The sequence below is a fragment of the Lagopus muta genome, chromosome 27 (genome assembly GCF_023343835.1).
Source record: "Lagopus muta isolate bLagMut1 chromosome 27, bLagMut1 primary, whole genome shotgun sequence".
NCBI classification, from domain to species: Eukaryota; Metazoa; Chordata; class Aves; order Galliformes; family Phasianidae; genus Lagopus; species Lagopus muta.
In genome coordinates this window covers 673,546-690,162 of record NC_064459.1, presented here as the reverse complement: position 1 = coordinate 690,162, position 16,617 = coordinate 673,546, and the positions used below count along the sequence as shown (strand labels likewise).

The window sequence follows — 16,617 nt, the reverse complement described above, 5'->3', positions numbered from 1 at the left end:
CAACAATCCCTTTTCAATAGTCACTAACAACAGAAAAAGCAAGAATAAACAAGGAAGGAAATACCAAAACCTACAAATTACAATAGATTTCAAATCTCAAGATCACTTGTTCTAAATAAATAAATAAGACGTCCATTAGCTATGTCATGTCCTTAAAATAAAGGCTACAGCAATGGTAATTGTGTAATTAAATTAGCAGGCTTTTCCATCTCCTTGATTCATTAATCTAAGAACCTGTTGCAGAAAATATGGAATTAATAAGTAACTGGCTTATAAAACAGCTTTTTGTAATTTATTTGCCAGTTCATTAAATAGAAACAATAAAATAGAAATAAGAAAAGCAGCCCAGGGAGGGGTGGGATTTTTCTTCTGTCCCTACAGGTAATTTTTCAGAACATGATGGATTACTTTTGTTTGTTGGCTCATTTGCTATTAACACTGAGAATATGTATTAGAGAAAAAATTGTATTTGCATTGTTGTGGGGCTGAGCAATGAATGTTATATTAACTCTCTACCCACTCTCACAGCAGTTCAGATATAAAAGCCAACAGCCATCTCTGACAAAATAGTGCTTTGAGAGAAGAAAAGTGATCTCTTTGTCTATGAGACAGTTGTTTTTCCCTCCAGTGTGCCTGAAAATCCTTGGACTGTTTCTCCTTTGCTTCCCAGGTAGAAATAACACCCAAATCTAAACCCTGGCTAAAAGAGCTTAAGTTTTCAGTTGGCTGCAAAAAAGATTTGAGTGTGATTTCAGGCTTATAACCTACCCTGGTACAGGTTATCAGCAAAATGTGTGGACCTCCTGGGCTCCCTTCTTTGCATTTCCTTTAGAGCAAGATGCAAAGAAGCAGTTCCTGCTTCCTAACATAAAAGGCTGAGCAAGTTCCCATGACAAGTTTGAGAAAATACATCCTTCAATCCTATACGTGGTCAACTGTCACAAAAAGAAACTCATAGGAACATCCCACAGCACTGTGATGGTTACACGTTAGGTAGAAATCCCTCTGGAACTGATTGGCTACAATCTCCTCTTCCTCACATCAGTCTGTCTCAGAAGCTATGTCAGCAGCCATTCCAATAGCCAAAACTCGCAAAGCAAACTGAACACATTTGGTCTTCAAACTCTGAGCTTATGAATCAGAACTTCAGTTTAAATTAGAGGAAAATATTATCCAAATGCACCCCTGCCCCTGAAACTTGTTTTCACTAAGGAAGTCTTGAAAAGTCAGCTGTGCCAGAAAGAAAAGCTTTACTCCCTTGCAATGCTCATCTCATCAAAGATGCTGGCCGAGTGCTGCCTGCATCACTTCAGGACAAAAAGAACCGTTTGTTAAAACTGTTTGGGGAACTTCTCATTAACTTTGCACCTGTTTTGATGGCAACAAATAAACAGAGCCTCTATAAATAAGAAGCTCTGCCAGCAGGTTTAAGAAGTGGTAAGCTCCATCAGTGGAGCAGTAATGAGCATTTGGTGTTGAAGAAGGATGGCAGTAGGTAGTAACATCTGCCACGGGCACAGCTGCTTGTGAAGTGCACATTTATCCACACCCAGAGGGAGCACAGCATCAGGTATGCACCTTCCTTGAGCTCAGAAACCACCTCCACAGCTTTGCTGCCCTACTCATACTCAGCATTGTGCTGTGAATCCCCATCCCCGCTATTACTCTTCTAGCCAGAATAATCCATCAGCTTCACCATCCAGATCCAGAAATTTAGCAGGCGATGGCAGCTCAGGCTAATGAATCATTAATTCTAATTAAAGGATTTGCACTGTTTCCTTTCCATTAATTGTGTAAATAATAAAAAAAAGTAGCCCTTTGCTGTACATCGGAATCTGCTTGTGGTATTAAAGACAGCCTCTAAATGTTTTCCTCCAATGAAATGTGCATCACAACAGACCAAAAGGCACCAGGGTACTCACCTCCTGTTAAAAAACAGAGGTCTGCTTTATGTGCACTTTGAGTCCGACAGAGATAATTAGACTGGCAGGGTGATTGCCCTTGTTAAATTGAACGGATGAGAAACACTAATGTTCAGGAAACAGGGGAGATGCATTGTTTCTATTTGCAGCCAGCCTTTCTTCATTTTGCTCATTTGGGCAATGCTGAGGCTCAGCAATGCTCTCCAATATAAACTGGGAAAGCAAGGCATCCATGCTCTTGCCATGCCATGAGACCTCCACAACCAAGCAACACAGCAAACATCCTGTGACTATCTGCTCCTGGATGTCAAGTAGCACAGCAAAGCATGAGTTTGCAAACTAGAAACTAGGCAGTCTGCAGCACAGAGTAACCATATGAATTCTAGGACATTTTCAGGCATTTTTCAGAGTTGGGTTGAAGTTTGCCTTCTTTTCACATTGGACTACAACAATCATTTCTTCACTCTGCCAGGAAGAAGAGACTTCAGAAGTAATTCAAGATCTTCAAGGAGTCCTTATAAAACCCTCCGAAAGCTCACAAGGGCGGTTAGAAGTAGAGCTGACTCTTGGCAAGGGCCAGGATCACTCAGGATTACCAAAGAAAACACAAGTTCTATCACCACAATCTCCAAACTTTGGGTCCAGACCACAAGTTTTGCCCATCTCAGAACCTCTTTTTTGAAGGACAGTTTCACCTTCTGATTCCACTGAAGATCATACATGTTCCAGTACAATTCATTGCTCAGCTTTCCTTTTTTTAAATGTCCTGTTCACTAAATGCAGGGATAAAAAATTCTTAGGAAGTGATCTTCTAGGATTAGGATGGCTGCATACCAAGCGCTAAAATCTCTCTCCTGCCACCTCCCCGATGTGATCACACATCCTTTCAGAAGGAATCATATCTCTATGCATCCCTTAAGCACAATATGTCTCACTCCCCCTGTAGACACTCCAGCAAAAAACCTGTCACTATTACTTCATTTCAAGCCCATTCCAAACCCCAACTTAGTCCACGAATGTCCAAGTTATATCCCTTTTAGGCAAGACTGTGTGGCTTATCACTTAAACACGCATCAGAAGATCTGTTTTCCATTCCTGCCTCTAACCAGAATCACATGCAGATAGCTAAGCTTCTACTCTCATCTCATCCCTTCAGGTTTTACAGGACAATGCCTGAGTACATGCACAGTACCTATTGCTATACAGGGGTCCCAGTTCCAGCTGGGGAACGTGCACAGTACAGACATTCTTCAGGGTTGGGTTGAGATACTGGAGCTTTTGGAAACAGTGCATCCTGTGAAATTTGCTGGTAGAATTATGATTTCAGATTGAATTCCCCCAGGCATATGCTCCAAACAGTAAACTTCACTGACTGCAGTACAAGTTGTTCAAACTCAGGTTGGCATTAATGGAAAGGACAACATTATCCTGTTATCATTTTTCCTCCCTAAGCATTCAGAAAATTAGAAGTCATATATACTCATATATATATATACACACACACACACATATATATATATACACACACACACACGGTAAGCACCTGCCAATGAATGAAGCACAAGTATCCCACACTGAAAGCAAATCCAGAGCAGTCACAACTTCCACTGCCTCCATGAATTCTGATGGTAAACAGGACATCCCACAGTCAGGATCTGGACCCAGAAGAACTAAGAGCAGGTGAGAGTTGGAATCAACACCTCTGAGGTCATCACAGCCTTAGGAAGATCAAGACAGAAGATAAAACTCAAACCCAACATTGAATTCTATGCCAAAGTTCGAAAACAAAAAAGGAAAAGCATATTATGACTGCCTTCCAGGACTGCCTCAGTACATATCTTTACAAAGTGACTCATCTAGTTACACACACAAAACGATAAACATTTTTTCAGTGCTTCCAGAAGCCAAAGGGAGTCAAAGCAAAGACTCTGCCAAGTTAAACAGCTATTGAGTCAGATGTGAAGGTGGCTGTCACCAGGCTTCAAACACACTTAGTGTCAGTGTTCCCAGCTCCCTGCATGAGTTTTTAAAAAGTAGGCAGTTCTTCCAGTTAGGGCAAATCATTCTCATTGTAGAATTATAACCCACCCTAAAAAAAAGAAGTCTTTCACATAAGAAAAAGAAATGCTTACAAGCAGAGGCTCAGAGAACTGTAATTGTTTAGCCTCAGGATAGGGAAGGGGAAATCTCACCCATATGAATGAGTAAGTGATGGAAAGGACCGCAAAAGACGCAGCCATGCTTCTGTGCTACACAGTGACAGATAGCGAAACACAGGAAATTCTATTTAAAGACAAGGAAAAAAAATCATAAGGCAAAGCTTTTTTGCTGAGAGGCTGTCACACACTGGAACAGCTTCCTTAATAAACTGCATTTCTGTTCCAGAAGAATTATATTCTCATTGTGAGCTGAAACAAAAAAGAATGTGATGTGAAAGCCGGAAATCTGTCTTGGGGAACACAAGAACTTCATGTTGGTTGGGATATAGCAGGGTAACATAACCAAAGCCTGCTCTGTAAAGCCACCTGTTTGACATGCGAGTTCACTGTGGTCAAGCTCAACCCAACGATGATATTCTTACACTGATTTACAGCAGTATAGCTGTAAAATGGCAGGGCTAGATTCCCTAGCATTGCACTCAAGAAAATTTGTTGTAATTCCACAGCACAAAAACAGAATTGGTGGTTAAGGCCGAAAGCAGGGTGTCAGAATTTTCCATCAACAGAAACATTGCTCTTTCCACATAACAGTTTTAAAAAGAAACAGTTTATAATCACGTAATAAAAAGAGAAGGCGATTTTCACCAGGAAAAACTCCTTCCTTGGACTCCTGCCATAGCACATGCTGTATATTAGGAAATCATTTGAAATATTAGAGTGGTTTATCCTGGATATTTGTATAGACACTGAGCTCAAGACAACTTGCTGGCTATTTGCGCCAAGTTCAGCTCTGCACCAGCTCCCTGGAGAGTCTGCAGGGCTGAGAAGGGGGGAAGCACAAAGAAAAACTGCTGCTTTGAAGGAAAGAGGGAAAGATAGGGTCAGAGAAAGGACAAAAAGACCAAAGGATCTTCCCTTTCCACAGCAGTCTTCAAAGCTTAAGAGGTCACAGCTTTTAACAAAGCCTCTGGCTTTCTAAGCTAACAAGAGATTTCATCTGAGGCTATCTTCTAACCCTTACCCATCCCTTCCACTGTTCACAAGGGTAAGATTGTCCCCAGCAGTTCAACACCCTCATTTCATTCAAGAGAAAGAACAGCTGTCTTCTACCCCGTTTTCTTGACCAGCTCCCAGGGTGATCAACAAACTGAAACACAGAAAGCCCTGTCTGTCTGAGCATCAGTTAGTGCAAATATTGCATACTACCTCAAATCCAGTTCTGTTGTATGGGTCATGGTGAGCCAAATTCAGACTTGGTACACTGCCAGATCTATGTACTGAATGGATTGGCTTCCCCTAACTCTGCTACACCTATTATGATGTTACTGTCCAGAGTCGCACATAATGTAGAAAAGGAAAATACACAGAACGAGTGACCTGCACTGTCAGCATAATATACACAGCAACAGCACAGAGCTTCATAATAGCAAGGAAAACAGAGAAATATGAGACTTTTCTGAACAGGAAGCATTTGTTATGATTATTAATGCAAGGATTGAACGTTATTACCATAATGTAACTCAAGATGCATCTGAACAGAGCCCCCTGAGGGAAACAACTTGATGTATGTTTACAATCAAGCATGCTAGGGAAACAAAAGGACACTTGAACTAAAGAGACATATTTATCCACACAGTAGTTATAATAAGGCATAAGAAGATCATCTACTACATAAATCATCACCTTTCTAGGAACGCAGTCTTCACCCTCAATAGCAGATCAGACAATGTCAATTTATAGTAAGGTCAACTCCTATAAAGAGAGAATAAATAATTAATGGCTGTTACAGATGAGAGCAGTGCTTCAAAGGCACATCAACAGCAGTTATCGTAGGGGGTTACAATCAACTTGAAGCCCCGCAGAACACTTACTCGTTTGCTCAAGTATTTATCATTTACTGAACTATTGATATCATCTGCAATCACACTAACAGACTGAGCAAGGTCTAGATCTCGACAGGGATTAGAATGGGGAACTCTCAAGCATAAATACTGGGCCTCCATTCAGGTAGAAGAGCTGGGATATCAAGCTTCATTCTTGCTACACCTTTCCTGATCTGGCTCCATCACTTCCTTGCTCCACATCACACATCCACATTTCCCTACAGACTAGAAGTCTTCTTTCCATTTGAACACTCTTGTGCATTCTGTTCAGGCCACAATCACTGTGTCAAAACATGTCAGCACATTATGATATATCTGAAAAATTAGAAGTGCTAAAAATGTTAGTGAAATACATTTGAATTGGTGAAAAGCAAGCTGCAAAGCTGGAGTGATTTGTTTTGACAATACCTCCACCTGAAACTTTATCTAAGCCCACATCCTCCTGGGAAATGTTTTGATTCTGACAAAAACATGTTTTCCAAAGAGATAAAAAAAACTGTCCATACCCAAAACATTTGTTTAGCTACTGCATCAAGCAGAGCTGGAACAGGCTCCCATTGCGTGCTTTGAGCTGTTATTGTCACCTACACAGTTTTGCTTGCCATGAACCTAGGGAGGCAAGCAATGACCTGAAGGTTCTGGTTCAGCATATTGCTGCCATTTGCCCATTATTTTCCTTTCATGCTCCAGCACATCAATCTCTGTGCTCTCCAGCTGACGTTAACACCTGCATCTCCTGAAAACTGGTAACTCACAGCTCCCTCAGTGCAAACAAACATGCTCATATCACTTTTCAGAGGAAAAGCAACTGCTCTCCAACTCTCTAAAAAGTGCTAAGTCAGAAGAAAATTGAATGTAGTGCACTGATCCAAATTAGCATAGGTACATGACAGCTTGTGTCAGTCTACCTCAATAAAAAGGTTTTCTTCACAACACGGTGAGGGCTTCATCAGGTTTTTAACTCTATTAATAGAGTTCATTAGTTAAAAAGATTCATTTAGTAGGATGAGGGGAATAGCCCTAAGTGCTCTCCAGGCTGGAGGAAGTCTGTAGGCACCATGAGCATTAAAACATATTAAGCAGCGCAAGCCCAGGAGCCCTCTGGAGTTCTGAGAGTATTACTTTTAAATTAGAGATGGGAAATTTTCCCTATTGAAGCTGGACAGAAAACAGCTGTGCTCATTAAAAGAGGAGGAACTGCTAAGTAGTTATACAATCAACACTATGTAATTAACAGAGAATTATAATAGTAGATCTAGGACTGTGCTTTAGTTATGTGCAGGCAGAATGCTAACAGCTTTGCAGTCTGCTGCCTTTTATGTTGCTCCTCTTGTTCAGCTGCATTGCACAGGGTGCAGATCCCAAAATGCTGCTGAGCTCCTCTGCCTCATGCTGCAACTGAGACCAGGGTTCTCCATGCCACTGTGGTGAGAACTCTGCTCAGAGGGGCTGGCTCTTCCAGCCTGACATCAAACGTGAAAACGTCTGCCCTGCATTTTAAAGGGAGTATCAGGCAGTTACATAAAGCTACCACCAAGAAAGAGAATGAGGAATGAGGAACACATGCTCCCCCCTCAAATTTCTACATGCTTCTAGCCATAAAAGCACACTAAGCAATGTGAGAGAAGCCCTGAAGCAGTCCTCTATTTAGATCCATGGTGACTGTGCTTGCATGGAAAATCTGACTCTATTAGCCTGAAAAACCCCGTATGCAGCAGGTGAAGACAAGCATCACCTCTCACAACTGAGGGTGATAACACCAGTACCACAGTGGCCATGGGAGTCAAACCCAAAAAGCAAACCAACGAGATCTACTACCTCATGTCATTTCAGATTGGAGTTCTGCAATAGCTGGAGAGCATCTCACACAAATTCACTCCTTTAGCAGACAGGTTTAGCTATGCCATTATTGCTCAGTGGAAACCTTCAAAGTTTTGGGAGATAAATTGTTGGTAACTCCCAACTATGCACGATGCCCTGCTGCTTCATCCCGCCATCCTCCGTCTCCAGCTGCCCCACGGGGCAGAATTTTCCTACTCAACATCAGACATCCAAAAAGCCAGAAGGAATCCCCGCACACTCTGGTGCTGCACACTTACCTCTGCAGAACAGAAAATCCTGCACAGGAGAAACACAGCATTTTCAAGTGCAACACATTCAAGCTTTCTGGGATTCAGCATTAGGACTCTATGAGCTTGTGCGCTACCAAGATGAGCAGAAAATAATACTAATCAGAGTTGATGGAATCAAAAGGTACAGCTGCAAGTCCACAAACTGCTGACATAAGAGATCATCAACAATGAACAAGACTACTACTGAATCACTATCAATGCTTTTAAGTCACCCACTGGTGTATATATTTATAAATAAATTTCTCTTTCCCATTATCCCAGCAAGCAAATTCTTTTCTCTGCCTGGATTTGGCACCCATGGGATATATAATCACCAAGTTATTACATGTTTTGGTCACATTTAAACACAAATCCACCGGAGGCATCTTCCCTGGGTTTCTTAAAACAGGACGGCTTCAATCGCCGCTGCACAAAGAGTTCTGGTGGCACATACATTCTCCAGTCTCAGACTTAAGCATTCTCAGAATTGGGAAGTCTCTTGGGCTAGTACTGCCTCTCCTCCTCCTCCTCTCCTTCCTGCCTTCTCTACAGAAATGGGAAATTGAGATCTTCAAGCTCATTTATCAAACAGCAAGTAGGTAATAAATCTAATCTCCGAGTCCTTATTTCCCAGTCATCTTTAACCACTAGATGACAGTACTTCCTTAATTAGCAGTTCAATTCCCAAGATTTCTGAGAACTTCCACCTCTTGTTGGCTCCAGTTGGAATTCTGGATGCTCAGGAGCTCCAGGAATCAATTTCTAACTATAAAAGAGACAAAAGTGTTCTATGCATTTAGAGCCATGTCGCAAAGTTTTCTCCCAAAATTTTCCCTTTTCCACTTATGACAAGAAATTGAAGGTCCTAATTCTGCAACAGGACCTGCCATGTCACGTATGGAACCAGAGCACAACTCTGAAGTCTTGACCTAACTTTAGCAAATGGGATACAAAAACTGGATGTAGAATCGCTGTTACTCTGTGTGCTTATTTTTAGGGTCTACTCAATAACCAGTGTCAACATTGCCATAAAGCAAGTGCCACAAGATGCATTAAAATGCAGTTTTTCAACTGCTTGCGGATGGGTTTAATGATGAGGATTGGACAGACTATTTTAGCTTCCCATATTAAAATAAAATTACGCATTTTATTTTATACTTCAAAAACTTCTTTTTTTCCCCCCTTTTCCTCAAGGCATTTTTTTTTTTTAATTGCTTCTGGAATAGCACATTATCATTTAACCCCCTTGTTCAGTCTCATTTTCCACTTTCTCTATTTTCACACACAATTGAACTGACTTAAAGTAAAATGGAATTTATTAAGCCGAAGACAATGTGGGCAATCAACATAATGCAGTGTCTGCTAATCCCTGGTTACTCCATTTTTTCTTACTGTTTATTTGACTTTTGGTCTACAATGTTTGGAGCAGAGAATATGGATTTTCTTCACTCAGAAGAGTCATTCAATTAGAAAATGTGTGCAATACTGTGCACGCTGTATGCCCTATGTACCAGCACAGCACTTGATAAGAGGACTATCAATCAAACGCATGCGAAGAGCTCAAATTTTCAAGGCTCTGAATATTCTTTTACCAATCAGTTAAAGCAGCAACTACATGGGTGCTATGTAAGCATACCTAGCACAAGCTTGGTCAGAGGGTTGTCATTATTCATTCCAAGCAGACCACACAAGCTCTTGCTCATATACGGCTGCCTCTGCATAGCAATTTGTTTACACACAAAGACAACCTGCACAGCAAAGGGCTTGCAATTCTGAATTTCCATCTCAAGAACAGCCCACAGTGCGATTTATCACGCACACTTTGCTTCACACCATCCAGCCAACCCACAGCACTGCCACCTCAAACACATCAGCAGCATTCTGGGATGCATGGAACCTTTAATGTGATGAACTCTATGGGAAAGATGCACAGGCACTCACAGCACAGTCCTGTTATTTTACTACTTCAAACTTACGCTGCAGTAGCAATTCGCTTTCTACGATCTAAATATTGCAACACAGAGAAGAAAACTGGTAGCAAACAGGCTTGTCTTCCAAAAATAACAAAAATAAAATAAGCACTAACTTAAAAGATACAGATAAGAGCTCAGCATCCCATGCTGTTTTCTTCAGTATATGCGAGCAAAGGTCAGAACAACAAAATTCCACCACACAGCTCAATATTAGCTTTCAGAAACATATGTAAGGCCAAACACGGAACTCCAAGCAAAATCCTCCACGTGACCAATTTCCTCAGGTTAAGGCATTAACTCTCATTTGAACAGCCAGACATCTAACCCAAATTATTACCATTCTGTAGTTGCCCAGATACCAAATTACAAACAACAGATTCAGTCACCTGAATAATTGACAGAAAATTAAGAACAGCTCTTTTACAAAAGCACATCTGACTACAGAAGCCAACTGCTTTCTGTAATGCAGGATGGTCAGTTTGTACAGGATAAACAAGAAATGAAAATGAAACATTTTACTAAGCATGTCCTCATGGAGCTATTTAGTCCTTTGTTAATTTAAGAAACCATATTTCTATTTGTATTTAATTTCATTTCTAACTGACATCCATTAGGCTTTGTTTGGCTCTCTGTTCCAGAGTGTTCTCCATTTAAAAGAATCCAGAGCAATGTAAGTAGCATTAAAAAATAAAGATAACTCCACACATTGTATGCTAAACGACGGAATTGAGTGTGCTCTCAGCAAGTTTGCTGATGACACTGAGCTGAGTGGTGCAGTTTACACAGCAGAAGGAAGGGATGCCATGCAAAGGGACCTCAACAGACTTGAAATTTGAAAGGTGGGTCTGGGTGAACCTAATGAGGTTCAACATGGCAAAGTACAAGGTTTTGCACTTGGGCCGGAGGAATCCCAGGCATCCATACAGAATGGAAGGAGCTGTGCTTGAGAGCAGCCTGGCAGAGGAGGACCTGGGGGTCCTGATGGATGAAAAGCTGAACATGAGCCAGCAGTGTGCTCCTGCAGCTTGAAAAGCAAACAGTATCCTGGGCTCCATCAGAAGAGGGGTGGCCAGCAGGGACAGGGAAGTGATTGTACCCCTCTACTCTGCTCTTGTGAGGCCCCATCTGCAGCACTGCGTCCAGGGCTGGAACTCCCAGGACAAGAAAGACAGGGAGCTGTTGCAGAGGGTCCAGAGGAGCCACAAAGATGATCAGAGGGCTGGAGCACCTCCCCTATGAAGACAGGTTAAGGGAGCTGGGCTTGTTCAGCCTGGAGAAAAGAAGGCTGCGGGGTGACCTCACTGCAGCCTTTCAGTACCTAAAGAGAGCCTACAAACAGGAGGGGAGTCAACTCTTGGAAAGGGCAGATAACAGCAGGACAAGGGGAAATAGTTTGAAGTTGAGGGAGGGAAGGTTTAGGTCAGATGTCAGGGGAAAGTTCTTTACTATGAGAGTGGTGAGATGCTGGAATAGGTGCCCAGAGGGGCTGTGGATGCCCCATCACTGGAGGTGTTCAAGGCCAGGTTGGATGGGGCCCTGGGCAGCCTGGGCTGGTATTAAATGGGGAGGTTGGTGGCCCTGCATGTGGCAAGGGGTCAGAGATTCATGATCCTTAAGGTCCCTCCCAACCTGGCCATTCTGTGATTCTGTAAAGCAGAATGAACATCCACTCTCAGTCTACACTAACAAGCTTTGAGAGAAAGCTTTCATTCAAGCATCATAGTTTTAGATAGACAGTAATTCAAAGAGCATTATGAGACTCAGTGAAGAAATCTCAATGCCTTTCAACAGAAGTTCATCATCAGATGTTACCCTTTCTGTCCAAAGCCACCACTAATTTCCTCCTATCTCAGCTACCCATCCATCATGTGGCAGTAATGATGCAATGAGGAAAACAGAGCTGCTTATACAAACGTCTGCTGATTTCACATAGTTCTCTAAACTCATCACAAGTTATTTCCACGCACCTTCAACTATTCAATGAAACAAGCGAAGCCAAACATGACAGAGTCTTGATAAAGGAAGTAAACGGCATTGGAAATTTTCATATCTAAACTTGAGATAATAATTTGAAATAATTAATTGTAAGTTTCCCAGACTGTTGTCATCTATAAGCAACACTGTCATTTCCTCTTTCCAAACATCTCAGCACCCATTTGGGTATCCTCTGAAGCTATTTTTGAATTTGAGATTATAGTTACCCTTTGTAAGCTCTGCTACACAAGCAAGCTACTTAGAGATTTTAAAAAACAGGAAAATTGCACACTTGACGCTGAATTTACAGCAATGCAATAGGGTTTCAGTGTTCAGAACCCATTTCAAGACCCTAGAACTGGGCACATGGCAATTGCTGGCCTTTTGCTGGAGGAATAACAATGCAATAAGATAGCTCGACTTCTTTTTCTGTGCTCTTTATGACTGCTAAAACGTTTGAAAAGGAACATTACACAAACTGTTTTACAAATTAGTGTATTTCTGAAGAAAACAAATAGGCTTACAGAATTCTCGTCAGCTCTTTATCAGCTAAACTGGATGTTACAGAGATAAAAATCGACCAATGCAGTATCTTTAATCTATTATTTAGTAAACCAAATTTTTTCCTCAAAGGCTAAAAGCAAGCCTGACTGCATTTTGTAGTTTATCAGGTGTGCACAGTGTTTGCGTGCTTTCTGTTTGTGTTTTAATTTCATAGCATTCTTTAAGCCAGAAGACAATGTTTAACAACCTTGCTATCCATAGAGACATAACTGACAAACAGTGTGCAGACCCTGTGTAAACAGTTTCATGTGTTTTGACTCTTCTAGCAAAGGCATTAATGCAAAATTTTATTTCATTTAACAGCAACATAAGAGGAGTTAACTTTTCCGCAAAACAGATAATCAAGTTTCTGCAGTTTAATTCAAGTGAAAGATATGAAGGTCACCCTGCAGGGCAGAATTTATCCTGGCTCAGGTCTGCATAGTGTCAGCTTAGGTCTGAATTAAGTGATGAGATACATTTGGCTGGCTCTGCATACAAGTTGGTGTTTGCTCATTAAGCTCCAAGAAGCTATTTGAGACACTTTGACTGGTGGTTCCTTCTTCCGCCTGTCTTTCACCTTCTGCCTTTACATTTTCTGTATCTACAGATTTAATAATATGTTTGGAATGTTCACGTTATTGCATAACCGGATTATCTATGATTCTGTATACCAACTACCGTTTGTGGTAGAGCATTATGTACATTCATCACGCATTCTTCACCAAATAACTACTGCTATTCTCAGGAGAGGAAAAAAGCTTATATACACATACATGCACAAAGTTTTCTGTTATCTGGGTAGTAAGAGGATAAAGAGGAGATGACAAAACTTCAGCCAAACAACACCACACAAGTCAGACTGCGTATGTCACTTTCCACCTCAAAAGAACTTTTTCCCAGTGAAAAGGATTATTTACTGAGTCAGTTCGGCCCAACCCTGTTTTTTTCTCTAGGAAGATAGTGCTGTCACAGTTCACCGCTGGGCGTTATAAAGATTTAAGCAGGAGTTAAGTACTATGAACTTCTCACTTTTGCCCCGGGATGATTTGTGCTGAATCAAACCACCAACCAGCACAGGTTTCCAATAAATCCACTTTTAATCCTTAGCCCCTAAAGAAAAGAATTCTAAGATTCTAAAACACTAAAACTCAGATGGCTTTCACCCATCAGAAATTTCATTATTTTCAACTCTTGCCATACTATTCCTATTCAAAATCTCCCCAGTTTAAATTGCAAACATTAGAAATCTCCACTTCTTCCCCAAAGAACTTCACTCCATGCTCCTACCGGAACTCGAGAGTGATGAAAAGCCTACAAGCAAGCGCAGCAACCTCCAGGCTGAGGATCTCCAACAATTCCTCTGACACCCTCAAGCCTGAAGGCGTCAATCTGCTCTTTGTTTTGCCTCTCCATGTCCAACATTTTATTAATGGTCTCTGCAATCCAGATAACGATTTTAGCCTGCACACACTCACTCCATGAAATTATGAGTCGATTACTTCAAGGATCACTTTATGATCCTTGAAGCCATCTTTCAACAAAATTTGCTGTATTTCAGTCTCTCCAGGAATCTGAAATGATTACTGTGAGGCATCAACCAAAGATTCTGAAGTCCACTGTCAAAAACAAACAGACAAAAACAAATACAACAGGAGCTCCTATACGAGGCAAGGGACTTAGTAAAAAGATTTTGAAACATTGGTGGAGGGGGGGAAAAAAAAAATAAAAAGCAATAAAAGAGTAACAACAAAAAAAATACCCTATGCGCAAAAAAGCTTAACAGAATGCAGGCACCAGTGCCATGTCCCTGCCCTCTCCATGATGCCCTCCATGTCCTCAAACACTCACACAGCCGAGAGAAGCAGCTGATAATGGCTGAGTGATTTTCTATTTAGTTTCTGAAACAACTTCCAACTTTGCCCTCCGGGATGCAATTCAGACTACAGGATAAGCGCCTGTTGAATAAAAGGAAGGAAATGAAAACCACCTCCCTCAACCCTTCCAGGTGGCTCTTTGCCCTCCCCAGTCACACGACAACCCACCCAGCTACCAAGCTTCGCCTTGCTCTTTCTTTGCTCACTTAAGTCTGTCTTTCTCTCTGCTCAGTGCCTTATCTCTGTGGCTGCATGGGCCATATTTGCTCAGTTCCGTGTTCACGTTGCAACTTTGCGAAGTGACTCAGTTTTGTGTTCACACATTGCGAAGTGACTGAAGAATCTCCCTCTGCTCACAAGCAAAGCCCTCTGAACTTCAGCTTATTTACTTCACTTTTGGGTCTTCGATAAGTGCTGCCAATTAACCTCACAAAGTGCTCGTATTCTCTGACAAAGCATCCGCATCCTTGCTTAGAAAGCTTTTGTCATCTAGTACAAAGGAAAATGTTGTTTCTGCCCTTATTCAGTTTGGCCTATTGGCCTACCTTTCCCAACCCTATCTTGTAACATAAGCACTTCCTTGAAAGCTTAATACATCAGTTTCTCTACTAATGGAAAACTAGCTTGATTCCCATATAGCTCCCACAGTATGGATTTCTGAAAAAAGTTCTGTCATTTTTGACAAATACAGCCTCTCTGCTTCGCTGTGTAATCCTACCATAGGCCCAGCAATCACAAAACTAATAGGCCCTTCACAGATTACATCTGAACCTGAATTACTTTTCTATAACCTATGAACATTTTTCATAGTAAAGCAGTGATGTCCACTTCCAAAAAACCTGCCTGTCATTCGGTTTTTAAGTCTCCGTATCTTACAAACATAATTGTTTTTCCTACTGATACCTTAACATGCAGAGCAAGCAACGGAGCATTATTAATAAAGTTCCAGTTCATTGAAAAAAATAAACCCCAGGTTCAGGCCTGAAGGTAAGGACCTGGCAGACTGATGGATTTCTCTAGCTCTTCTACTGCAAATGATAATTTAGGAGTTTGCAGCTATCCATATGGATCGCAACAAAAGCTTAAGTGCCCTTGAGATAAAGAGAAAGATGAATGGTTAGGCAGGTGTGGGGAACTGGATGGATTAGTAGAGTGCTAAAAGGATATAAACAGCTCTCCCCCAAATCCTTTATTTTTCTCCCTACAGTCACAGATCCGTAGTTGTAAAACTTTACATCTTACCATACAAAAGATACCTGCCACGCACTATTAGCTCTTATTTAATTTCAACCAATCAGCCAGTGGCTCAAGTATTTTGTTTCTACACCCAAACTTGATGAAAACATGTCTGTTCTATTATCAAAGGAGTCTCACTTTCATACTATATATCTCATTGCTCTTAATATTTGGAAAAGATAACTTACCTTTCTCTATTGCTACCCAGTTGAGTAATTTTGCTCAAATAGGCTTACTCATAGAATGGCCTAGGTTGAAAAGGACCACCACAATCATCTAGTTTAACCTCCCTGCCATGTGCAGGGTCACCAACCCCAGACCAGGCTGCCCAGAGCCACATCCAGCCTGGCCTTGAATGCCTCCAGGAATGGGGCATCAACAACTTCCTTAGGCAACCTGTTCCAGTACATCGCTACCCTCTGAATCAATCAGTAAATTTTCTTAATCCCTGTAACAACCGAGGGGCGAGCGCAATGGGAAATGTTACAAAAGAAAGAAGTACTGTGAGAATCAAGTGTTGTTTCTGCATTAGAATTGTATAATATTATTTTTATTTTATGATCTCGACTATCATAGTTCCCAGGAACGCACACTCTGTATATATGTATATTTTGTCATACGCACTCCAAGAATATCCTGCAGGAGAGCAAACCAGGGAACAAGCCATGGCAGCCCGAGGAAGCGCCTGACATTGGGAAGGCCTGATATCATCTCCCAGTGCTCTTTGTTTAATGATGATGACTTTAAAGAAAATCACCATATCAATAGGACAAGGAGAGCACCGAGACATCTTGGAGACAACAGGATGACTACTGACTGGCACCAGATAACAAGTAAATAACAAATGTAAACCTTCTGATAAGATTGTGAACCTGGAGTACCCAGCCATTGGGGAAACAGGGGAGGGGGAAGGCAAGGGGGAGAAAACAGGGTATAAAG

At 41.4% G+C, this 16,617-nt stretch overlaps 2 protein-coding genes across 3 annotated transcripts in view; one reads left to right on the top strand and one right to left on the bottom strand.

Moving 5' to 3' along the window:
- ANXA4 (annexin A4) overlaps positions 1 to 16,617 on the top strand; it is a 493,965-nt gene that overhangs the window by 152,299 nt on the left and 325,049 nt on the right. The gene's annotated exons all lie outside the window — the stretch shown is intronic.
- The window catches only part of LRRTM4 (leucine rich repeat transmembrane neuronal 4), a 433,443-nt gene that overhangs the window by 404,822 nt on the left and 12,004 nt on the right, over positions 1 to 16,617 (bottom strand). The gene's annotated exons all lie outside the window — the stretch shown is intronic.